This window comes from Oryctolagus cuniculus, chromosome 8, assembly GCF_051225735.1.
Source record: "Oryctolagus cuniculus isolate XC-2025 breed Fujian yellow rabbit chromosome 8, ASM5122573v1, whole genome shotgun sequence".
NCBI lineage: Eukaryota > Metazoa > Chordata > Mammalia > Lagomorpha > Leporidae > Oryctolagus > Oryctolagus cuniculus.
The window spans coordinates 1,977,017-2,002,093 of record NC_142874.1 but is presented as its reverse complement, the minus strand read 5'-3'; the positions used below and the strand labels follow the sequence as shown (position 1 = coordinate 2,002,093).

The following is a 25,077-nucleotide window of genomic DNA, read 5'->3' as shown; positions in this document are numbered from 1 at the left end:
CTCGGCATGTGGGCAGCCGAGTTGGGATTGGCGGAAGAGGACTATAAAGGAAGAGAGAGACAACATGCACGAGGAACATCTAAGAGGAACATCTATCTGAAGGAACACCTGTGCAGCCCCCAAGAGAGCCAGCCGGCGGTGTGCCACTCCCCCGTGGAAGTGGGGAAAGTGGCTAGGGGGAACCGCCCTTCCACGGAGGTGGAAGGGTCGGTAGCCAACCCGGGAAGAACCAGCAGCAAACCCGGGGAGGGCCGAGCAGACGAAAGAACAACGCAGGGTCCTGTGTCGTTCCTCCATGAAGACAGGGAGCGACATAATGGTGCTGTGGCTAGGATATGAAGCCTAGGCAGGGTTCAGTGTTGCTCCTCCACGAAGAGGGGGAGCGACATAATGGTGCCGTGACTCGGATAGGAAACCTAGGAGGGAAGAAACGGGAAGAAGTGGGAAAATACCGGAGAGAGAGACTAGCAAAGAGCCTAGGGAAAAGCCGGACAGAAAAGGTGCCGGAAGAAGCTATCAAAAGCCTAGGCATAGACTTGGATACGGACTGTGGGAAAGAAGTTAGGATTGGACGTTAGGATTGAAAGCGAAAGTGAAAGTTGGGAGAAATCTCTAAGGTTGAAACCGAAAGTGAAACCTAGAAGAAACTTAGACTTGGATATGGACTGTGGGGAGAGGCCAGGAGAAATGAGAGGGGAATATTGTTGTTGGAAGAAAAGTTAGGGAAACATACCGGGTAGAGAAAAATATGTTAGGGAGGATGAAGCCGCGAGTGCAGGCTGAAGTGGAGACGTAAGCTATCTTGGGATTCTTCAAGTCAGCCGGGGAGCAAAAGGCGAAAATCTGGAACCAGAGGCAGAGACGTGGGCCGCCAGGTTGGAATCCGTCAGATTAGCCCGGGGAGCAAAGGACGGGAAGCCAAGCCGAAGGGTGCAGATGTGAGCTGGGTTGAATTCGCCAGGTTAGCCCGGGGAACTTGGACTGAATACCGGTGGCAGAAATGTGAGCTGTGCTGTGTGACTCATGGAAGCCACCGCGCGCAGAGAGAGCGCGCGGGGCACAAGTAGATAGGGAACATGGGGCTAGTGCGATGCCGTGGTGCGGGCGTGAAGGGGCGTGGAGACCGCGGAGTGCACCCGCGAAGCCGGGAAGCCACGCAGATGAGAGAAGTGCGGGCTGAAGCGGCTCAGAGCTGGGAAGCCGCCGAGAAGCAGCCTCGGGGCGGGCGCCGGGAAGCTGCGGGAAGTTTAGAAGTAAAATGAGAGAAATAGGAATGCTGGTAGATAGAAGTAAAATAGGAGAAATAGGAATGCCCGGAGATAGAGAAATAGAGAAAAATAAGGCCTCCCCACACCACAGCAATGAGAGAGCTTGGATTCGGTATTCGGTCTGCCTGATTAGTAAGACGATAAGCACCTGTGGGCGGCTGCAGGTCACCAAAGACAGGCACGTTATTAACACCAATAAGTCTCCCCACAAGACGGCAATGAGAGGGCTTGGATTCGGTTTGCCTGATTGATAGGGTTTGTAAGCACCTGCAGGCAGTTCTAGCAGAGCAGAGCATGCGCTGCAGGGCACCGAACTCAGGCACGCATCAGCGCCTAAAAACCTCCTCACAACATGGTGAAGAGAGGGCCCGGATTCAGTTAGCCTGATTGGTAGGGCTTGTAAGCACCTGTGGGCAACTGTAGCAAGCAGAGCAGAGTGTGTGCCATGGGACACCAAAGACAGGCGCATATCAACGCCAAAAATAAAAAGAAAGGGGGATCTGTGGGGAGCAACTCGGGCTAGACTAAGTTACTGGAATTAAGACTTATTCTATGCATCTGCTCTCCCACAATATGGCGCTGGGAGAGGAGGAAACAGCTTCTACGCAGCTGCCTCTCGCCAGCTTGAGTGATGACCTGCAGGAGCTGATCCTGCTCCTGATTGGAGGAGAGCAGCGTACTCGGCATGTGGGCAGCCGAGTTGGGATTGGCGGAAGAGGACTATAAAGGAAGAGAGAGACAACATGCACGAGGAACATCTAAGAGGAACATCTATCTGAAGGAACACCTGTGCAGCCCCCAAGAGAGCCAGCCGGCGGTGTGCCACTCCCCCGTGGAAGTGGGGAAAGTGGCTAGGGGGAACTGCCCTTCCACGGAGGTGGAAGGGTCGGTAGCCAACCCGGGAAGAACCAGCAGCAAACCCGGGGAGGGCCGAGCAGACGAAAGAACAACGCAGGGTCCTGTGTCGTTCCTCCACGAAGACGGGGAGTGACATAATGGTGCCGTGACTCGGATATGAAGCCTAGGCAGGGTTCAGTGTTGCTCCTCCATGAAGAGGGGGAGCGACATAATGGTGCCGTGACTCGGATATGAAGCCTAGGCAGGGTTCAGTGTTGCTTCTCCACGAAGAGGGGGAGCGACAGATAGCAAATATTGTGATTTCAGGCACAATGTTGGATGTATAAATCTGTTGGCATAGCTGCAGGCACAAGGGGATAGAGAAACTGGGAGGCAGACAGGGTCTGCAGGTACAGGACCTGGAACATAAGAAGGAATACATCAGGTGTTATTTAAGGCAGTGCTTAGAGGAAATTTTTAGCCTCAAGTGAATGCGTTAGAACAGAAGACTGAAAGCTCTTCATTTTGGTTTTCTTCTTAAGAACTAAAATGAGCATCCTAAAATAGCATAGAATAAATGCAAAGAAAAAAAGAATAGTAAACATCCATGAAATACCTGTAGTAAAAATGTACAGCAGAGACTAATAAGCAAGAAAAAAGTTTTAAATCGTATTGTAGGGCAAGAGGGACCCTGAAGCAGGGTTAGAGAAAAGAGTAGACTTTGGGAGAATTCCAGAAAAATTCTACCTCTCCAGGGGAAAAAAATGTAACAAAGCACAATTTAGAATAGACCAAAGAGAGGAAGTGGGGTGATATGGCACCTAAGACAAGGATATGGAAAATATTAGTCAATTACCAACACTTCCTGCACAGAGGAAGGGGATCCAATTACTTATCCCTTCTGTACTCCTGGACAGAGACAGGGAAGCCAACCCAAACATGACCTCTACTACATGCACCAGGTGAGGGACTAGTACATAACACATAAGAGAGGGAAAATAGAAATAGCATAAAACAGACCAACCCCCTGGAGGCAATGGATTGCCAACTCCAAGTCCCTTTCCAAACATGTGCGAGCTTCTGTCATTTAATGCAAATAAGCTTGCTCTCACTCTTGTACTCTCTCTTGGACTTTTCTCCTTATTTCTTTTTTAAAGAGCTATTTATTTATTTGAAAGTTAGTGTTGGGTATGGGGAGAGAGTGAGAGAGACAGAGAGTTCTTCCATGTGCTGGTCCACTCCCCAACTGGCCACAACAGCAAGGGCTGGGTGAAGCACAAGCCAGGAGCCAGGAGCTTCTTCTTGGTCTCTCATGTGTGTGCAGGGTGCCAAGTACTTGAGCTATCTTATCCTGCTTTCCCAGGCACACTAGCAAGAAGAAAGCTGAATCAGAAGTGGAGCTTCCAGGACATGAACTGGCACCCATATAGGGTGCTGGCATTGGAGGTGGTAGCTTAACCCAATATGTCACAGTGATGCCCTCTTCTTTTTATTTCTATGCTGAACAACAAGTCCATAGACTATGGGAAGCAGCTCCCCAACCAGGATGTGACAATATTGACAAAATTCGTATCTGATAAAAGTGTTTAAGAGAAAAACAGGAAAGCATCACAAATAACAAATTTCACAAATCAAATAGAATTAGCCTTACAGATGTCACATATCTTAACAAGATATTAAGAGAAGAGGTTGGCATTGTGGAAAAGCAGGTTAATCTTCCACCTGTGATGCCTGCATCTTACATGGGCACTGCTCAAGTCCCAGCACCTGTGAAAGCAGCAGAAGATGGAAAAAATATTTGGGCCCCTGTCACTGATGTGGGAGACCTGGATGGAATTCCAGGCCCCTGTCTTCAGTCTGGTCCCACCCTGACCATTGTAGCCATTTGGGGGGTGAACCAGTGGAAAAAAGATCTCTCTCTTTCCCTCTCTAACTCTGCCTTTCAATATATATATATATATATATATGTGTGTGTGTGTGTGTGTGTATATATATATATATATATATAATATATTAAAGGGGCCAGCGCTGTGACGTAGTGCATGAAGCCATCACCTGCAGTATTAGCATCCCATATGGGTGCTGGTTCAAGTCCCAGCTACTCCACTTCCAAACTAGCTCCCTGCTATGGCCTGGGAAAGCAATAGAAGATGGCCCGAGTCCTAGGGCCCCTGCAGTTGTGTGGGAGACCCAAAAGAAGCCCCTGGCTCCTGGATTTCAATTGGCATAACTCTGGCTGTTGTGGCCATCTTGGGAATGAACCAGCAGATGGAAGACCTTTCTCTCTCTCTCTCTCTCTCTCTCTCTCTCTCTCTGTAACTCTGCCTTCAAATTAATAAATAAATAAATGTTTAAAAAATATTAAGAGGAGTTTCTGAATTAGGAGTATAATTTTTAAAAGAGATCTAAATCTGTTGAAGTGGATTCATTCTGAGAGGAGGAACGTGGTGGGGCAAGAGGCACGAGTCACCACACAGACCCCGGGAGTTGGGTGAAAGCAGGCTTAAGGCGAGCAACCCACAGACTCATTTATTTCAGTTGGTACAGCAGCTTAAATAGCCAAGGCAGCCAATCTGGTCAAGGGGCTGTCTATGCCCTAACCAATCACAGCCTGTTGCCAGGCAGTTTCCATTGCCAGCAGCCATCTTGGCATGACCTTCTCATTCCACCACATTTCCCCCTTTTTTGCTTATTTTTGAGCAATAGGAGGCATGATTCTTGGCCATACCATTGTTGACCCCATTTCCATGTGGTCTCCATATGTGGCTGTGCCTGTCTTAGGTTGTCCCCCAGGGGATCGTACCCTCGTAGACTAACCAGTGCTCAAAATGGGAGACCACGGGAGTGCTTGCTCAGATGGAGGTAGGAATGAGGGACAATGGCAATCAGGAATGGCATAACCACACACAGGCTGTGGGCCATATGAGTGACTGACCAGAGCTAATTGGGGTATAAAGCAGTAGCGGATGTGGCCATGGGCAGTTTCTCAGGCTAGGATGATAGGGCAGGTGCGTCTGCTAACAAGGTGGGCTCTCAGTCTTGTTCAGCTGGTTCTGGTTGACTGTCAGTTGCAGGCTTGATGTTTCTGGCTGCTGCCCAAATGGGTTATCCTGCATTCTCTGGAAAGACACAAGTATATCCTCCACCCTTGGCTAGCAGAGGGTGTGGTCTCTTCCATTCTCCTATTAGGGGGGTCTTTCCACCTAACCATATGGGTTTGGGTCTGGGATGGAAAGGATCCCCAGTGTTTGTAAGCTGGGCTGATCCCTTGGGAATCAAAAGTAAGAAAATTGATAGTGAAAGGGACCTCAGTCAAAGCAAGCTGTGGGTCTGGGGGCATATGATTGTTTTTCTGTTTTTGTAAGAGATCTTTAATTGTCCTATGAGTTGTTTCAATGATTGCCTGTCCCTGTGGGTTGAATGGGATACCTGTGACAGACTATGTTCCAGGATTTCAGGAAGGAATTGAATTCCTGTGATGTATATGCTGGCCTGTTATCAGTCTTTATGATCCAGGGGACACCAAGGATCAGCATGGCTGACTTGACCACCTTTATCACATTACTAGCCTTTTCTCCAGATTGGGCTGTTGAAAATACAGCCTTTGAATAAGTATCTACCACCACATGGACAAACTTAAGTTTACCAAAGGAGTTAATGTGAGTGGTGTCCACTTGCCAGAGCTTATTAGGAGCAAGGCCTCATGAGTTCACTCCTGCTTTTTGCAGTGGGCCTAACAGGATGAGGGGTGCACAATTCTTGCAAGAGTGCACTAGGTGTTTGCACTGGATCATTGTTAGCTCTGGGAAAAGCAATTTTATGTTGCTTGCTGACATATGAAATTTTTGGTGTAGAATATGGGCTTGTTCTAGGTGTCCAATGGTAGCCGTGTTGCAGGAGATAAGACGATCAACCTTTTTGTTGCCTTGGAAAATAAAGCCAGGTAACCCAGTATGTGAACTTCTGTGTGAGATATACCATGGGTGTTTTCTGTTCTCAGTTAGCTCTTTAAGTGTTGTGAACATCTGTCAATTGGCTTATTGGTCAGATTAAAGACTGCAAAAGGGATCACCTTTGCTACCTGTACTGAGTATTTGCTGTCCAAAAATATATTTACCGGCCCATCCTGGCTAAGGAGTAGAACCTTGACTATTGTCCTTATTTCTCCCAACTGTACTGATCCCCCATGGGGTTCTACATGGATCTTATCTTTTTCTGTTGAGGATTTGATCACTATTCCAAACAGTGACGTGTTGGCATCTGTAAACACACATGGTGCCATGGGTATAGGTTGATTAGCAGGGAAAGCATGTTTTGGATAGTCTATTTTCTAAGGTTTGTAATGTCTGGAGTAGCCTGTCCACTGGCAGGTGATTGTCAACCTGTCCTGGGAAATTTATCATTAAAGTATGAAAGAGCATGCTATTCTGCATCAATGTGGACAGTTCTAGTTGTGATAGGGATAGGACCACTATGTCTGGTTCTATGTTAAATATCTTATTGGCATAATATATAAATTTAAGTCCCATCATAAGGATGGCATCTTCTTTGTTAACTATTTTACGACACTTGCTCCAGGTTATGTGCACCCAAAAAAGTGGTCTGTGTTGTTGCCAAATAACTCCTTAAGGGGGTCTTGAGGGTACATATGGTTATGGCAAACAGAGGCACCTGAATGTTTTAAAATTTGATATCTAAATGTTTTAAAATTTGACAACTGGGTGTTTATCTTTCCTATAGTGGATTTGGCTGCTGGTGTCAATGTGATTTTTGAAGAAGGGCTGTTCCCCATAGTAAATTCAATAACAGTCTAAGGGGAAAGTCTTAGGGGAAGGAAGGGTTTCAGCCAATTGATTTGGCTGCATAGTTGCTGAAGTTCATTAAGTGAGTATTTATGCTTGACTTTTAGGTTTGGGCCCATTGGAGATATATGGGAGGAGATTTGATAATCCAAGAATTGAAAGGGAGGAAAATATGGTACCTTTTCTGTGGCAATAGACAAACCCAGGAATTGTAAATTTCTTTTTTTTAAGATTATTTATTTGACAGGTAGAGTTACAGATAGGGAGAAAGAGAGACAGAGAAAGGTCTACCTTCTGTTGGTTCACCCCCCAGATGGCTGCAATGGCTGGAGCTATGCTGATCCAAAACCAGGAGCCAGGAGCTTCTTCCCAGTCTCCCATGTGGGTGCAGGGGCCCAAGCACTTGGGCCATCCTCCACTCCCTTCTCGGGCCACAACAGAGAGCTGGACAGGAAGAGGAGCAACTGGGACTAGAACCCGGTGCCCATATGGGATGCTGGTGCCACAGGCAGAGGATTAACCTAGTGCACCACTGCACTGGCCCCAGAATTGTAAATTTCTTACTGTCTCAATTAGACAGGCCTTCAGAGTTGCTGCATTCTCATAAGCAAGTAAGATATCATCCATATAATATATGACCAAGCACTGATCTTTAAGTGTGCTAGTCACATGAGAAATGTATCTTTGGCAAATGGCAGGGATATTTTTCATACCTTGTGGGAGAAATGTTTTTGCAGGGGGCTGGAAATTGGGCTCCCATACTGTAAAGGCAAAGTAAGCCTTATCCTCCTCCACGAAGGGAATGGAAAAGAAGAAATCTTTGATATCAATAGTAACTATGTGCTATCCATTAGGAATGGCCCCTGGATGGGGAATGCCACCTGAAATGTTCTCATCTTTTTTATGATTTTGTTGATGGCCCTCAAATCCTATAGTAGCCTATATTTTCCCTGTTTCTTTTGTATCACAGAAATGGGGATGTTGTGAGGGCTAGTGGAGGGCTCTATGTGTCCCTTTTCCAATTGTTCCTGTACCAATTCTGTAAGATGCCAAGTTTGGGTTGTAATATTGGCCACTGCTCTACCCAGATGTTTCCTGTTTTTCCCCATTCAGTGGGGTTTGGGTGTGGCTTTTGTATGAGGTGAACAGTGGCTCATAGAATTGGGGGTGAATCTTACTTGTAGGTTCTCCATTAAAGCTGTTGGCTCGTGGAGATTTGTGATCCATAGTAAGGACCATTTGCATTTGTGAGAGCACATCTCTCCCCCATAGGGTCATGGAAACCACAGCAATTAGTGAAAAGATGGTTCCTGTATCTCTGCTGTCATCTCGCCACATTATAGGTGTGCTGACATGATCAGCCAATTTTAATCCTCCAACACCTTGGAGGTCAGGCCTGGGCACTGTCTTCCAATGTTGCATTTTTCTTGCATCCCTAGCTTTTTTTTTTAACTTTTATTTAATGAATATAAATTTCCAAAGTACAGCTTATGGATTACAATGGCTTCCCCCCATAACTTCCCTCCCCCCACACAACCCTCCCCTTTCCCACTCCCTCTCCCCTTCCATTCACATCAAGATTCATTTTCAGTTCTCTTTATATACAGAAGATCAGTTTAGCATATATTAAGTAAAGATTTCAACAGTTTGCACCCACACAGAAACATAAAGTGAGAAATACTGTTTGAGTACTAGTTATAGCATTAAATCTCAATGTACAGCACACTAAGGACAGAGATCCTACATGAGGAGTAAGTGCACAGTGACTCCTGTTGTTGACTTAACAAATTGACTCTCTTGTTTATGGCATCAGTAATCACCCTAGGCTCTTTGTCATGAGCTGCCAAGGCTATGGAAGCCCCCTGAGTTCTCTGACTCTGATCATATTTAGACAAGGCCATAGTCAAAGTGGAAGTTCTCTCCTCCCTTCAGAAAAAGGTACCTCCTTCTTTGATGACCCGTTCTTTCCACCGGCATCCCTAGCTTTTAAGATAGTCGCATCTGCCCCCATATCAATTAAACCCACAAAGGCAATGTCATCTAAGTATAGGGTCCATTTTGGCCTCAGATTGAAGATATTGACCAGTTAGTGGTCAATATCTTACTTGCTGGGCTGAGGGCCACCCCACTGGGAGTGTTTAAAGGCTTGGTCTTGCAATCTTGCCCAACGAAAGCCTTTTTTACATCTGGGTCACAGCGTCTTGGGCTTGCCCCATCTGTCAGTGTTTGGGCAGTTTGGCCATAGGTGTTCTGTTTCCCGACATCCCCAATAAACTGGAGGGTCATTTGACTTCCTTTTGTTCAGTTTGTTAATGGCTTCAGTTAGGGCTTGTATGGCTTGTATGGGTGTATCAGCAGAGTTTACCTCCTATGTAGCTACTATCCATTTAGAAAGGTCTTCTTTACAGACTGGGGCAATTGCAGCTTTTGCCTCTAGTAGCGCCTTCCCAAGATAATTGTTTGACCAAATTTTCTTGATTGAGGCCAAGCAGTAATCTTTTCTCTACTGCTTCCAAGACTCTGGCAAGGAAATTGGTCTGGGCCTTGAACTAGGTTTCTAAAGAGCTGACTATATTTAGGAGGATTTATATTTTTTAAGGCTCTAAGTGCCAAATCTCTGACCTGATCAAAATAGGCAACTACTTCAATGAGGGCCTGTTCATGAGAATATATGTAGGTGCCACGGCCTCTAAGCATATCAAAGGTTACTGCTATTCCATAGGCAGCATTATTCCTCACCACGGTTTTATCCTCTTCCTCATAGGAGGCTTTTGACTGTAAGAACTGTGGTCTTGACAGATATGCTTTGAGCAGTGTAACCTAGTCAAAATGAGTTTGAAGATTCGCTGCCCATTGTGTGAGCACCTGTTCAAAGTAGGGAGAGTCAGGACCTGACTCTTGAGAAGCCTTTTTTAGCATAGTAAGGTCATTTTTTAAAAAATTGTATTTATTCATTTATTTTTTGACAGGCAGAGTTAGACAGAGAGAGAGACAGAGAGAAAGGACTTCCTTCTGTTGGTTCACCCCCCCAAATGGCCACTACAGCCGGTGTGCTGCACCAATCCGAAGCCAGGAGCCAGGTACTTCCCCCTGGTCTCCCATGTGGGTGCAGGGCCCAAGCACTTGGGCCATCCTCCACTGCCTTCCCAGGCCACAGCAGAGAGCTGGACTGGAAGAGGAGCAACTGGGACAGAACCGGCACCCCAACTGGGACTAGAACCTGGAGTGCCAGCACTGCAGGTGGAGGATTAGCCAAGTGAGCCACAGTGCTGGCCAAGATCATTTATTTTTTAGCACAGTAAGGTCACCCAGTCCTGAATTCTGTGTCCACTCCTACATTAATGGCAAACATATGGGTGGGGCTGCCCTGAGAGCCTGAGGTGCCTGAGGACTGCCACAAGTGTGGGAGTCCTCACTGGGTGTGGATGGGATGACCTTGCATGGGTTATTGCCTCGAGGTTGTCTAAGTTCATTCCATGAGTATTTGGGGGGTGGCTGGCTAGGCATTGTTGCATTGTCTGCTGTCATGTCATTTTCACTGTGGGAGCTCTCTCTCCCTAATTCATCAACTGTTGCCTGTGAAGCAGAGGCCTGGAGTGACAGGCTCTTTTTACCCACAGATTCATTGTGTTTGGTAATATGTGTGTGCTTCTGAGAGGGGGGTATCTTTCCCATGCTTGAATGCTTAAGAGCAGTGCGCCACACCAACTCTAGCCAAAGGAAAGACATGCACAGCACTGCTGCCATAACAAAACAAATTCCTAGCACCTCAGTGGCTGATGGCATTCTGCAGGGGTTCCCTACCTTAGACGGACAGACAGTGGTGTATCAGATCGTACGTATGTCCTGTGCTTAGTGGGGGACTTCCTTGATTTATTAGGTCAAGGCCGTATGCCCACATGGTGTCTCTGGAGTGTCACCTCTCTCAAGTGAGGGAAGATGACTTGGTTCTGAATTCTGGGATGATCAGCCCCTTATGTGAATTTGACGGGCAACCTGAAAGTAAAAGGAGGCGCCGAGAAGCAGTGTTATGCTTCTGGGTGATGTGTGCCTACCTGGGGCACTTAGACTGAGGACAAAGACAAGGAAACGGGCATAGGAGGGGGTTCTGTGCTCACCCTTACAGAACCAAACAGCACACAGAACACCGAGGGGCCTACTTGCCGAAATCAAGGGGGACCTTGTGGAGTTTGATAGGCTATTTCTCTCTCAGTCACGTTGGGCACCAGATTTTGAGGTTGATGCGTTCTGAGAGGAGGAGTGTTATGGGAGTAGGAGGCATGGAGTCACCACACAGACCCCGGAAATCAGCCTGAGGCAAGCAGCCCACAGACTTATTTATTTCAGTTGGTACAGCAGCTTAAATAGCCAAGGCAGCCAATCTGGTTGAGGGGCTGTCCATGCCCTATCCAATCACAGCCTGTTGCCAGGCAGTTTCCGAAGCCATACAATCATAGCCTGTTACCAGGCAGGCTCCATTGCCATGTGGTTTCCAAAGCCATCCAATCACAGCCTGTTGCCAGGCAGTTTCCATTGCCAGAAGCCATCTTGGCATGGCCTTCTCATTGCACCACAAAAGTCCACCAAATTTTTGAACTCAGAATATTAAAATGTGAATGTAACATAAATAGGAAAATGTCTCATAAACTAAACAGGGTGAATCAATATTTTACAAATGAAAAGAGCCAACAAACCATGTCTACAAACAAAATTTCAGTCCAAGATTTATGGAACAGCCCAAAGTTGTTTTTTTGTTTTGTTTGTTTGTTTGTTTGTTTTGACAGGCAGAGTGGACAGTGAGATAACTTTTAAGGAAGAAAAAAATTCCAAAATTTTGCAGATTCATCCAAAGTGGAACCAAACAGGAAATAGTTTTAGTGTGAATCAGCATTACATTGATGACAAAGTCAGACAAGGACATGAAATAAAAATGAACTTAAGGACCATCTCTCTATATAAGAGATACAAATATTTTAAAGTATTATCATATTCAATTACATATTGTGACTGAACCCCTATAATGTAAAGGCAGGACCATCATCTCATTTGTTTCCCTAGACCAAGGTCCTTGCTTGTCCTTTACCAAAAGAAATTCACTGAATTGAAGAAGTGATACAGCTGTGCTGACAAATCATCAGGCTCGTGTGATATGGGATAAGGTAGCTAAGTGAGCTGGAGTTCAAAAGCCATAAAGCCCTGCCCCCGTGTAATTCTACAATATTTGTCAGAACACCTCCTTTCCCAGGAAACCTTCTTTTCATCTGGGACCTAGGGGAAAGTCATGTAAATATGTATATTGAGCTCCACTTGGAATTTTATGGAGCTTCCATAAACCTCACAAGTGACCACATTATCTCATAAAAGGAGGTGCTGGGAGGTGCTTATGCTGTCTTCCATTGGAGATCAAGACTAATGGAGGTGGTGAGGTGCCATCTCTATATTTCCTTTCCCCTACACATTCTCTCTCTGACCAACTCTACTCTTCAATTATGCCCACTCATGTTTGTGTTTGCTTTCTTACCTTTTAAATAAACTTTATTACTTCATTCATCACCTATGTTCCTGCACCTAGAATGCTTTTAATGTAAAAGGCAAAGGATATGATTAAAATTAAATGCCATTCTCCCACAGTACAAGGAAGCACTTGCTCCTGCAGTAGATCAAATACTGCTGGTCAATATTCCCTGGATGGGTTAGTTTAGGGGGATTCCAGATTCAGCATGGAAATTCCAGGTCTGGGAAAAAGATAACCACCACTTACATGTAGTCCCCCAGACTAACTGAAGCCCACTGGGCCATTATAAAAAAAAATCCCCCAAAGTGCACCATGCCACCAATCAAAGGAAGGTCATGAGTACCACTGAAACACCAGGGCCTTGCACACAAGACAAACCTCTACCTGTCAGCCCTAGCTTTCATTTATAAAAACCTTCAACCCTACTCCTTGGGGAGTCTAGGAATTAAGCAATAGCTGCATGGATTCTTGCTCTGTCTTTGAAATAAACACCTCTTTGCTTCTACATTGATGTCAGTAATTGGCTTTCTGCATGTTGAACAAGTAGGCCATGTTTGGGGTTCTAAAACAACACTTCCAACTAGTTTGGGGGGTTGTTCTGCAAAAATATGAAATGATCATAAATTAATAATGAACAGAATATACTAAAATGTTCAAAGGGGGTTAACAGTCTGGAACAAATAGAGTAAACATTCACATGGGTGAAAAATACAAGAGAATAATGTGATCATTTAGAGTAAATGTTAAAAAACATATAATAAAATTCATCATTGGGCCATAAACACACAACAACTAATAGAATATTAAAATAGCAACTTCCACATTCCAACTAAGATTGTGTAAAATGAACCTAAGGCAGCATAATTACTACAGAACATTGCAAGCTTTTTTCCTGGGAACAGATCTAGACAAGTCTATCTCTTCTCATTGTTTCTCTCCAACTTCATCTTGGAAGTATAATCAGGTAAATAAAACAACAAAAAAGGAAATATTAGGTATAAATTTTTGATAAACTTTTAAGCAACAAAATTGCTAATATATTGGATGATACTATTGTATACAGAGAAAATACAACATAATCCCTAGATAAATAAAACTGATAAGAGAATTAAGCTTACTAGGTATAAAATAAATACATAAAAATCAACTGGGTTACTATGTACCAGTAAGAAACAAATAGAAAACATTTTAAAGGACAAAACACAGACTAGAAATCAAATACTTATAAGAGAAATGAAACAAAAAACTAACCTACATAATATTTTTAGTCTTAAAATCAATATAAAAAAAGTCAAACAACCTCATAAAATAAGCTATGAATACAAAGAAAAAGAAAGGCCCACAGTCCAGCCAACATTTTGTAAATTGTAGCTCATGTGAAGCAGGTTACTGCAAGCACAGGATCATGAGATCTCAGTAGGATTGTGATCACTGGAGGGAGGGAGGGAGGGTGAGGGGGGGGATCCAAGGAGATGGGACCATCGAGAGCAGAAAGTGCCTCCTACCGCCAGAAGAGTTGCCATCCAAGAGAAGGAGGCAGCTTAAGTCCAAGCTTCTCCCCTCTCCAGGAATAGTTGCAAGGAACCTTAACGGGATTCTGATTGGCTACATCTTTTCTGACGTCGTGCATTCTTGCCGGTTGGGCAAATTGTTCAATCAAGGCGCCCAGGGGCATCATTGGGGAACCACGTGCGATATTATTTTTTGGCACCGCTGTACTCAACTCCCCGGATCTGCTCCCGAGAGAGGCCTTAGCTGGTCCGTCGCTCTGCAAATTTCTGTCATCACAAGACCCCTCAAGAGGGCGCCTGGATATCACGGAAGCAAGGAAATGGTGAGTGTGTTGGGCCAGTTTGCTCGAATTGAGCAGGTAGCTGGGCCCCTCAGCATTCTGTCCCGTTCCTGCACACAGAAACTTCTGGTCAGTGCTGGAGGCCCTCTGGATAGCTGCACGTCTCCCTAAATAGTGTGGTAGGATGAGAGGTCCTCAGAGGGAGTATGTCTGCAGATATGCTATTCACTGGGGGGATCTGCTGTTATCTGTAGGATCCTTAAACCTTCCTCTCATACCAGGGGTGATCTGGTCCCCCTGAGTTGGGAAACAAGATTTCTAGTCCATGACCCTGACCTCTCAGCATGGCTCTTCCTCGGGATCTTAATCTGTATTCTCTTGTTAATAACACAGTATCAGACTGGGTAAGTTACAAAGAAATGGTTTTATTTGGCTCAAGGATTAGGTCCCAGGTTTGAGGGGCAACATCTGGTGCTGGCCTTCTTATTGGCAAAGGCCTAGCACAAGAACCATGTGGACCAATAAAGCTGAGTATAGGAGAGGCTAATGTAAAGTGACTGCTGAAACAGACCCCTGGAGATAAACCTGTAACCCATTAATCACATGAAAGAATTGATCCTAATCACCTCCTCTAAGGTTCCACATGATCTCATCTCTTACTATGATAATTTGGATTAAATTTCCCCATAAGTTTCAAAGGGGACAAACCATTATATGTGGAAATAAATCCTAAATATCTGCATTCAGCCCCACATTGTCAAATGGCACCTTCCCCTCTGAAGTTCCCAACACTATTAAATATTTTCTGCCATGATACCTTTCATTCAGCTTCAGTATTTCAGCATTCTTCCAAAGAACAATCAGCATTTTTCCACAGGAATAAAAAATGGTTTGTTTTCTATTTGTGAACATTTCACATAAGAAGAAAGTGGAGAAAACCTATTTATCATTCTCATGTAAAAACTCTGCTTTGGTGGATGTTTAGAGCAGTGTTGCATCCATTCATCAGCTAAAATAGAATATTACAAAAACAAGTGACAGTCACACATGAATTTAATTGAAAATGAGAGGCAAGGCATCTGATTGGGACCATCACTCCTTACCAGAGTGTGGTCCCCAACAGCGAGTTACACAGTTTTTTACAGTATTCTTCCATTAAGGCTCACAATTTCAAACCCCTGGTATGCAGTGAACAATAAAAAAAAAAAAACAGAATATGGTTGTAAGATAACAGTTAACAATAACAAACCCAGGAACAATAACAACTCTAAAATATGGTTGCAAGATAACAGTGCAGGACACATTTCTCTCAACTTATTTCCTTGGAATTTTGGCCCACATAGTTTTACAGGATACACCCTTAGCCATTAGCAAGCAAAGCTAATATGTACAGAAGCAAGAGATCTGAAATCATATCTTAGCCACACTCACTCCATTTTGATTTTGACTCTACAGCAGGTGTTAAGATGTCACTTCAGATGTCCATATTCCATATCAGAGTATCAGCCTTCCTTCCAATCCACTTTGCTGCTATTACACACTCTTGTAAGCAGTGGATGATGGCCTAAGTACTTGGGTCTCTATCACCCATATGGGAGACCCAAATTCAGTTTCTGGCTTCTGGCTTCAGCCTGGTCCATCCCTTCAGCCTGGTTATCATTGTTGCATGCATTTGAGAAGTGAATCGATGAAGGAGGAAAAAAAATCTTTCTTTTTTCTGTTTCTCTGCATTTCAAATGAGTAAAATAATTTTAAAAAATATTTTCACATGTCCTTTTAGTTACCATAAATGCAGATATCTCATCATGAATGTCATTGGCTTGTTCCCTTGGAAAGTTTACAAGGTAGTGTCTCCTCAAAGCTCCCTTCTCTCTTTTCCTTGTCCTAAGTTTCAAAACTGTGTGAGTGGTGATCTAAGATGCTCCTGGTGGCTCAGTCCCTAGGACTGTGCAGTTTACTCCTAGCTCATTCTTTCTGGAAGAAAGCAAGGTAGTAGCTTATGCTCTAAGCCTGAGAAGTAGCTATAGTATATCCTTGATCTGAAGAGCTAACCCATAGGGACATTAAGATTCTCCTCTCACAAGAACATTCTCATTCCTGGGAGACATGTTAGTTTCTGCTCATTCAGTCATATATCTTCCATCCACTGGTTCACTCCCCAAATGGCCAGCAACTGCCATAGCTGGGCTGATCTGAAGCCAAGAGCCTGGAGTTCATTGAGGTCTCATGGTGGGACAGGGGCCTAAGGACCTGACATCCTCTGCTGTTTACTCAGGTTCATCACTAGGGAGCTGGATTGGAAGTGGAGCAGCCAGGACCTTCTCTCTCTCTCTTTCTCTCTCTCTGACTCTGCAACTCTGCCTTTCAAATAAATAATCTTTAAAAAAAATCATGAAGAGCTACTACAAATAGCTATACATCAATAAATTGGAAAATCCTAGAAGAAATGGAATGTTTTATGGACACATACAATCTGCCAAAATTGACTCCCAAAGACATAGAAAACCTAAATAGGCCAATAACCAAGATGGAGATTGAATCAGTAATAAAGACCTTTTAACAAGGAAAAGCCCAGAACCGAATGGCTTCATGCTGATTTAAAAAAAATATTTAAGGTATACAAATTTCATGTATTTCATATATACTGACTTAGGAACATATTGATACTTTTCATCCCACTCTCTCTCCTTTTGCAATCTTAATTTTTATAAAGATCTATTTTCACTTTACTTTATACTCATAAGGTTAACCCTACACTAAGTAAAGAGTTCAACAAATAGTGAATGGTACTTATCTTAAAAGTTCTTTCTCAGTCATGACATTGTCTGTGTATATAAAGCCCATAGATTTTTCTGTTGATTTTATATCCTGCCACTTTACCAAACTCTTTCATGAGTTCCAGTAGTCTCTCAGTGGAGTCTTTTGCATTTCCTATATATAGGATCATGTCATCTGCAAATAAGAATAGTTTGACTTCCTCTTTTCTGATCTGTATCTCTGTGACTTCTTTGGCTTGCCTCATCAAGTCTGCTGTTAAGGCTTTCCACCACTTTTTTATTTGATCCATTGAAATTTTCATTTCTAAAATTTCATTTTGATTTCTCTTTAAGTTCTCAATTTCTTAGGAAAAATTTTTCATTCATGTCATGTATCATTTTCTTTTGTGGATTTGCTTCTGATTTTTTTTGAGTGACTCATGATTAATTTTCTAAATTTAACTTCTGGCATTTCCTTGATCTCTACTTTAGCATTCTAATGTTGAAATGTTGTGTTCCTCTGAGAGGGTCATGGTGACTTCCTTATTCTAGTTTCTTGCATTTTGGTTCTTATTTTTCAGCATTAGTGGAGTTGATCTTTAATTTTTCCTTTGGTTGGTTTTTGTCTTTGGGGTATGCTTCTGTGACTTCTTGGAATGTCTGCCCTTCCAGTGACTAACAGGAGGTATATGGTGAGTGTGGCCAAGGGGCTCTGGCCAATGCTTTAGGGTGGGGCAAGTTTCCAGGGTAACACCTAAGTTCCAGGAGCAAGGGGGAAATCAATACCCAGCTATGCCCTACACCTTTACTTGTAGCCACCGAGTCCCCATGGTCTCAGCACTCAAGTCTCCCACAGTTGTTGAGTCCAGAGGACATTGCTGGCACAGGCATCCATCTGTCCTTCATTGCTGTCCAGCTGCCTCCCAGCCAAGCTCTGAGTCAGTGGGGGCTGTGGGCCAAGCCCACTGTTTGAAGTTCTGGATCACACACACCCTAGAGTCACTGGCTGAATGCCTGCCTGCCACTGCTGCCAGCAATAACTTCAAGTGTCCTGTCTCAGTGAACTGTTATGTGCACACCTGCAGGCTTCTGTAGTTTTGCCCTGTTTTAAAATGGCACCTGCCCTCTCTCAGCTGGATCACAGTTTCTGTTTTGGAGTGATTGGTTAGAATTGGACAACCCTCTACACTTCCACTAGGACCACTGACAACTTCCAGCAACTACCAGCACCCAGGACTCCAGTCTGGACACACACCATATTCTCTCTCTGCTCTAACCTCATGGGTTGGTACAGTCTATCCTCCCTCCATCTCAAGAATGCTGCCAGCTCTGGCTTTCCATAGCTTTGGCTCTCTGCTCTCTCTGGCTGCATGTCAGCACTCACTATGCAGGTTCAGGCCATTTCCCCTACTCCCATGGGGCTTCCTGGGTGTTTTTCTCTCCAATTCTCCACCAAGAGTGTACCTCCTACACTATTCTCCTCACTGTTTCTCCCTAGCCTTTGAAGCATGCCACTCCCTAATCCTCCATTTTTTTCTTCTTCTGGTCCTCCTACTGATTTTGGGTTTGGTTTGTTCTTGTTTCTCTAGATCCTTGAGATGTATTGTTAGATCATTTAATTTTTCCCTTTCCAACTTGTTGATGTAAGCACTGATTGCTATAAACTTCCCTCAACACTACTTTTTCAGTATCCCATAATTTTTGATATGTTATATTGTCATCTTCATTTGTTTTCCAGAATTTTTTGAATTCTTTTATGATTTTTCCATGGCCTACTGTTCATTTAGGAACATGTTGTTCAGCCTCCATGTGTTCGCATGTTTTCTCACATTTCTTTAGTTAGTTAATTTCCTGCTTCATTCCATTGTACTCAGAAAAGATACATGATATTTCAGGTATTTTTTGATTTATTGAGACCTGCTTTATGGCCTAGGATATGATATATCCTAGAGAAAGTCCCATTCACTGATGAAAAGAATGTGTGTTCTTCAGTTTGGGGATGACATGTTCTGTAGATAACAGGTCCATTTGGTCCATGGTGTAAATTTGTTCTGTTGTTGTGTGTATGTTTTTTTTGTTGTTGTTGTTGTTTTGCCTAGTTGATTTGTCCATTGATGAAAGTGGTGTGTTGAAGTGTCTCATTATTGTATGAGTCTGTGTCTCCCTTTAGATCCATTAACATTGCTTTTAGATAGCCAGATGTACTAGTATTGGGACATGTACATTTATTGTAGTCATATCTTCCTATTGAATTGATCCTTTAATAATAACATAATGCTATTCTTTACCTTTTTACAGTTTTTGTGCTACTCCTGATCATTTTTGCTTTCCATTAGCATGGAATACCTTTTTCCATCCTTTCACTTTTAGTCTGTTTGTATCGTTGTTAGTCATGTGTGTTTCTTACAGGCAGCAAATAGAGGAATTTTATTTTTTTAATCCACTCAGCCAGTTTGTACCTTTTAATTGGAGAACTTAGGGCATTTATATGATTATTGTTGATAAGTAAGGAGTTTGCCCTGCCATTTTCCCATAACTATTCCTATTGTTTGGTTTGGAGTTCCTTTGTACTTTTACTAGATTTTCTGCCTTCACATGCTTTCATAATGATGACTACCTTTCTGTTTCTCTGTGTAGCACATCCTTTTAAAGCATCATTTATAAATCTGGATGAGTGGTGACAAATTCTTTCAATTTCTGTTTGTTATGAAAGGTCTTTATTTCACCTTCACTCATAAATGAGAGCTTTGCACGGTATAGTAATCTGAGTTGACAGTTTTTTTCTTCTAAGACTTAGACTACAGCTGGCCAAGCCCCGCCGGTTCCCCGGGCCTGGTGCCGCGTGGGGAGCCGGCGGGACGCACGTTCAGAGTGGAGCGGCCCGGCCCGGTCCCTGCGTGGGCAGCCCGGCATCCTCGCCCTCGCCTGGAGTGGCGGACAGACCAGCGGGCGGCCGGGACCGGCGGCCGCCATTCCCGTGTCGCTGCGCCCTCCGGGGCCGGCGGAGCCAGCAGCCATGCCGCTGGGCCTGAAGCCCACCGGCAGCGTCTACAAGACCACGTCGTCCTCCATGTGGAAGAAGGGCCCGCAGGGGGAGATTCTCTGCCACCACTGCACGGGCCGGGGCGGCACGTCCGGCGGGGGCGCTGGCGCAGGCCGGCCGGAGCGACTGGGGGGCGGCGGTGGCGGCGGCGGCTTCCGCTCGACCACCTTAGCCAGCACGTCGGCCGCCCCTCCGCAAAGCAACGGCGGCGGGGGAGGCAAGCAGAGTAAGCAGGAAATCCACTGGAGGTCTGCTCGGCTGAGAAACACTAAATACAAATCCGCTCCAGCGGCCGAAAAGAAAGTGTCCACCAAAGGCAAGGGAGAAGGCATATTTTTAAATTGAAAAACCCCATCAAAGCTTCCAAGTCGGTCTCCACCATAATTACTGCAGAGTCCATCTTCTACAAGGGTGTGTATTACCAAATTGGCGACGTGGTTTCTGTGATTGATGAGCAAGATGGAAAGCCCTACTATGCTCAGATCAGGGGTTTCATCCAGGAGCAGTACTGCGAGAAGAGTGCGGCTCTGACGTGGCTCATTCCCACTCTCTCCAGCCCCAGGGACCGGTTTGATCCTGCGTCCTATATCATAGGGCCAGAAGAAGAGCTCCCAAGGAAGATGGAATACTTGGAGTTTGTTTGTCATGCACCTTCTGAATATTTCAAGTCACGGTCATCACCTTTTCCCACGGTTCCTACCAGACCTGAGAAGGGCTGTATATGGACTCACGTCGGACCTACTCCTGCAATAACTATCAAGGAAACAGTCGCCAACCATTTGTAGTTGGAAACTTGCAGTGGGAGGGCGCCTGGTGTAGCAGTGAAGCTGCCAGTTGGGAAGCCACAGCCCATATCAGAGGGCCTGGGCCCAAGGCCTGGCTCCCCTCCACATTCCAGCTTGCTGCTAATGTGCACCTTGGGAGGTAGCAGGTGATGTATCCAGCACTTATCTCCCTGCCACCCGTGTGGGAGACCCAGGTGAAGTTCCACACTCCTGGATGTGGCCTGGCCCAGCCCTGGCATTGCAGGCATTTGGAGAGAGAGCTGGCAGGTGGGAGCTCCCCGCTTTGCCTGTCTCTGTGTGTGTGTGTGTGTGTGTCTCTGTCTCTCAATAGGAAAAAAATAATTAGAACTGGATTTCCAGTTATCTTGTACTCATATTATTACAAGATAATGCCACATGTTTCTTAAATGAAATTTTTAGCTGGAAAAATGAGTAGGTTACAGTTTTTTTCCCTACTACCCGATAATCATTATCATCTTCATTGCTGGTCATTTAAAGAATTAAGAGGAATAGAAAATAATGGACTGTATTTGAGGTTAAATACAACCTTCTGTATGTGTGTTTTCACAGGCAAGGTCTGTAAAGCCCAGGGAGACCATGGACAGCAGGTAGTTTCTATTTTTTTCTCCATAATTTATTCCTAGAAACTCATAAAATGGGATTGTATTTTTTTATAAGAACAAAATATTATGGTTTAGATTTCTGACCAGCGTCTTGGCCACGTAAAATGTAGCTGTGACAAATAGTGTCTATCATAAAACCACGCAAGCCTTATTTTGTGATCTAGAATGGAGTTTTGGCTGCTTCAGCCATGAGTTAAGTGACTGGTGGGTGATTTTATTAGTCCAGTCTTTTTTAAACTTGTATCTACTTCTGTTGCAAACAGGCACTGTCAGTCGTGTAGTGAAACCATTTGCTGTGGACTCAGCCTGGACCGGACAGGCCTGTTGTACAGAAGTGTCCAGAATTCAGCTGCAGGTCTTAGTTCACGTGCAGGTCAATTAAGTAGAGGAGCAGCAGCATGGGTATAGTGGGAAACAGGGTGGCACACACGTGCCTCTACTAACCCAGTTTAACCAGTGTTTTTCAGTCCTGGAAAATTGGTCAGGGTCTCATCTGATCATAACAATTTTGAGCTGAGGCACCATTCAACTGTTAGCCTTTCTGCACTGGTTTGTTTGTATTTTGGGAAGAAGCAACTGTAGACAGCTCTATGTATATAGGTGCGTTTCTATTCATAACAGCTAGAGTAAAATTGACTGTAAATACCTTTGTATATAATTTCCTAAATGCTGTTATTCACATTTTTGGATTAAAATGTGTTTTTCACCAAGTAAAAAAAAAAAAAAGACTTAGACTATGACTCTCCATTCTTTCCTAACCTATAAGTTTTCTGATTCAAAATCAACTGTCCATCTAATTGGAGATCCTCTGAAGGCAATATGGCATTTCTCTCAGGTACATTTTAAAACCCTTTTTTTATATTTTCCTGTTGAAAGTTTGACCACCATGTGTCATGCTAAAGATCTTTTCTGGTCATGTCCATTAGGAGTTCTATGTGCTTCCTGTACTTGATTGTCCCCTTTTCTCCAAAGTAAGGATGTTTTCAGTTATTACCTCACTGAATAGACCTTTTAATTGATTCTGTCTTTCCACACCTTTAGGAAATCCTAAAACCCATATGTTTGTTTATTAAATAGTATCACAGAAGCTGGCACTGTGGCTCAATAGGCTAATCCTCCGCCTTGTGGCGCCGGCACACCGGGTTCTGGTCCTGGTTGGGGCACCAGATTCTGTCCCGGTTGCCCCTCTTCTAGGCCAGCTCTCTGCTGTGGCCAGGGAGTGCAGTGGAGGGTGGCCCAAGTGCTTGGGCCCTGCACCCGCATGGGAGACCAGGAGGGGCACCTGGCTCCTGACTTCAGATCGGCACAGCGCACCAGCCGCAGTGGCCATTGGAGGGTGAACCAATGGTAAAGGAAGACTTTTCTCTCTCTCTCTCTCTCTCTCTCTCTCACTGTCCACTCTGCCTGTCAAAAATAAAAAAAAAAAAGAAAAAGAAATGAATAGTATCACAGAGTAGTTTTTTTCAGGTAGAGTTTTTGCCCATTGAGGATGCCTGGGAAAGTTAGCTTTTGCTGGCTGAGAAAGGGTTTATGAATTTGAGAGTTTATTTGAGAATGTAGTTATAAGAAACAAATTATTTGGCTTTCTACTTATTGTCTAACACAGAGATTTTTAAGGCCTTTATAATTTCCTGAGTAATAGGTGTAGCTCTGATTCTTCATAACACACCCCTTTCTGGCAATAACTGTGAGCTCACTATACAACTTCAGAATGGAGAGAGTTGACCATAAACCACAAACATGCTTGGGTCTGGCATCTTCAAGTTCTCTTCTAGCTCTAGATGGGATCAGAATTGAACTGTCTGATAATTAGTAGGTGTTGGAGAACTGGGTTGGTGTTCAGGAAGCATGACAACTTTGGTGTTAGAAGTGACATCCAAAAAGATTCCAGGGCAGGCACTATGTTGCAGTAATTTAAGCTGTTACCTGCAGCACTCACATCCCTTATGGGTCTCAGTTCAATTCCCAGCTGCCCCATTTCTGATCCAGCTCCCTGCTAATGTGACTTGGAAAGCAGCAGAGGGTGCACCCATGTGGGAGACCTCTAAGTTTAGTCTGAAGTGAATATAGCTATTTTGGGTTACTTTGGACTATTGTTCTAATGGTCTATCTTTCTGCATGTTTTTATATTTAATTTGTGTCTTTATATTTATGTCACTTTTATAATACTTATTTGAGATCTTGCTGCTGCTGAGTGTGGGCACCAGAAGATCATGGAAAAACTCCACCTTGAGACTCCGACCCACACTGCTTGGCACCCAGTGCTTACCTCATTGATGAACATGTACTCCCATTTTGCCACTACTCAAGCTCTGTGGAGAAGTTCCACAGCCACCACAGCCTTCAGAATGAAATTAGAAATGCTGAGGGGCCACTGTCATCACCAGGCCAAAGAATAAAGGTAAGGAGGTAAATAAAGCCATAGAGATTAGAACAGAATTCATTTTATCTAAGTGGAAGTCAACATTTTGCATTTCAGCTTTTTTAAGATTGTCCAGTTTGGATTTTGGCTTCTACCCTTAAAGAAGTTTCAAATTTCATTAACATTATTATAATTTATCAAAGCAGAATGATTTATTTCTAAGGTATTTGTTTCTTTGAAAACTGATAATGCTGAGTGACCTTAAGTAAAATGTGAGGAGGCACCAATATGCAACTCTTTTCCTAACAGCCTCTGCATATGTGATAAAGTTCTTGTTTAGGGATGGTGCCTCTCAGATTGCAGTTTTTTTACTTAACTCCTCAAATAAATATAGTTTGTCTCAAGTTTCTAAATTTACAACTATGGTCTCAATTCATGTATTTGCTAATGATATATATTTTTCTTGCTTAGGTAGTAACCTCCCAGTCTAGTTCTGCTGTATACTAGAAAATCTCAAATCATAATTCAAATATTTGAGGTAAAGTTCTCAACATTATTTGCAGGAATTATTTTATTAACTTGTATTCAATATGGAAATAGTATAGTTCTATATTTTATTGCACTTCAAGTAAGGAATGGAAGTGGTACTCAAAAATTTGTTTTTAACCTTTTGGTTATACTCTTTGATCCCTATAATATGATACTTTATGCAGTGCTCAGAAATAGAAAAATATTTGAAAAATCTTAAAATAAAATGCTTATTTGAGGGCCAGCATTGTGGTGCAAAGGCTTAGGCCATATGGGTACTGATTTGTGTTTTTGGCTGCTTCACTTATAATCCACATCCTTAATAATATGCCTGGGAAATCAGCATAGGATAACCCAAGTGCTTGGGCCCCTGCCACCAACATGGGTGACTCATGGCTTTAGCCTGGTCCAGCCCCAGCCATTGCAGCCACTTGGGGAGTGAACCAATAGATGGAAGATCTCTCTGTCTCTCCTTCTATCTATATAAGTCTGTTTTTCAAATAAATAAAATATTTTAAAAATTAAAATACTAATTTTAATGTTTATCTTAAATTCACAAAAATTGATTGCATTTAGCACATAGAAATGATGGTTGAAAATATTTGCATAATGTAAAATGGATAAACCAAGGTAATTGCCACATACATTCTATCATACACCTATTCTTTATGTTGGAGCTATTTAAAATGTAATCTCTTATTTACTTTCTATAATCAAATGCATTGTCATTAACTACTGTCACCATGATGTATGCCAGACCTCTTTT

General features: G+C 43.7%; 1 protein-coding gene and 2 pseudogenes across 1 annotated transcript in view; 2 read left to right on the top strand and 1 right to left on the bottom strand.

The window, feature by feature from the left end:
• The window catches only part of LOC149124793 (inducible T-cell costimulator-like), a 60,105-nt pseudogene extending 40,117 nt beyond the window's left edge, over positions 1-19,988 (bottom strand).
• The window catches only part of LOC103345491 (zinc finger protein 717), a 554,757-nt gene that overhangs the window by 205,855 nt on the left and 323,825 nt on the right, over positions 1-25,077 (top strand). The window lies entirely within an intron of this gene.
• LOC149124792 (GATA zinc finger domain-containing protein 1 pseudogene) lies at positions 19,987-20,816 on the top strand (annotated as a pseudogene).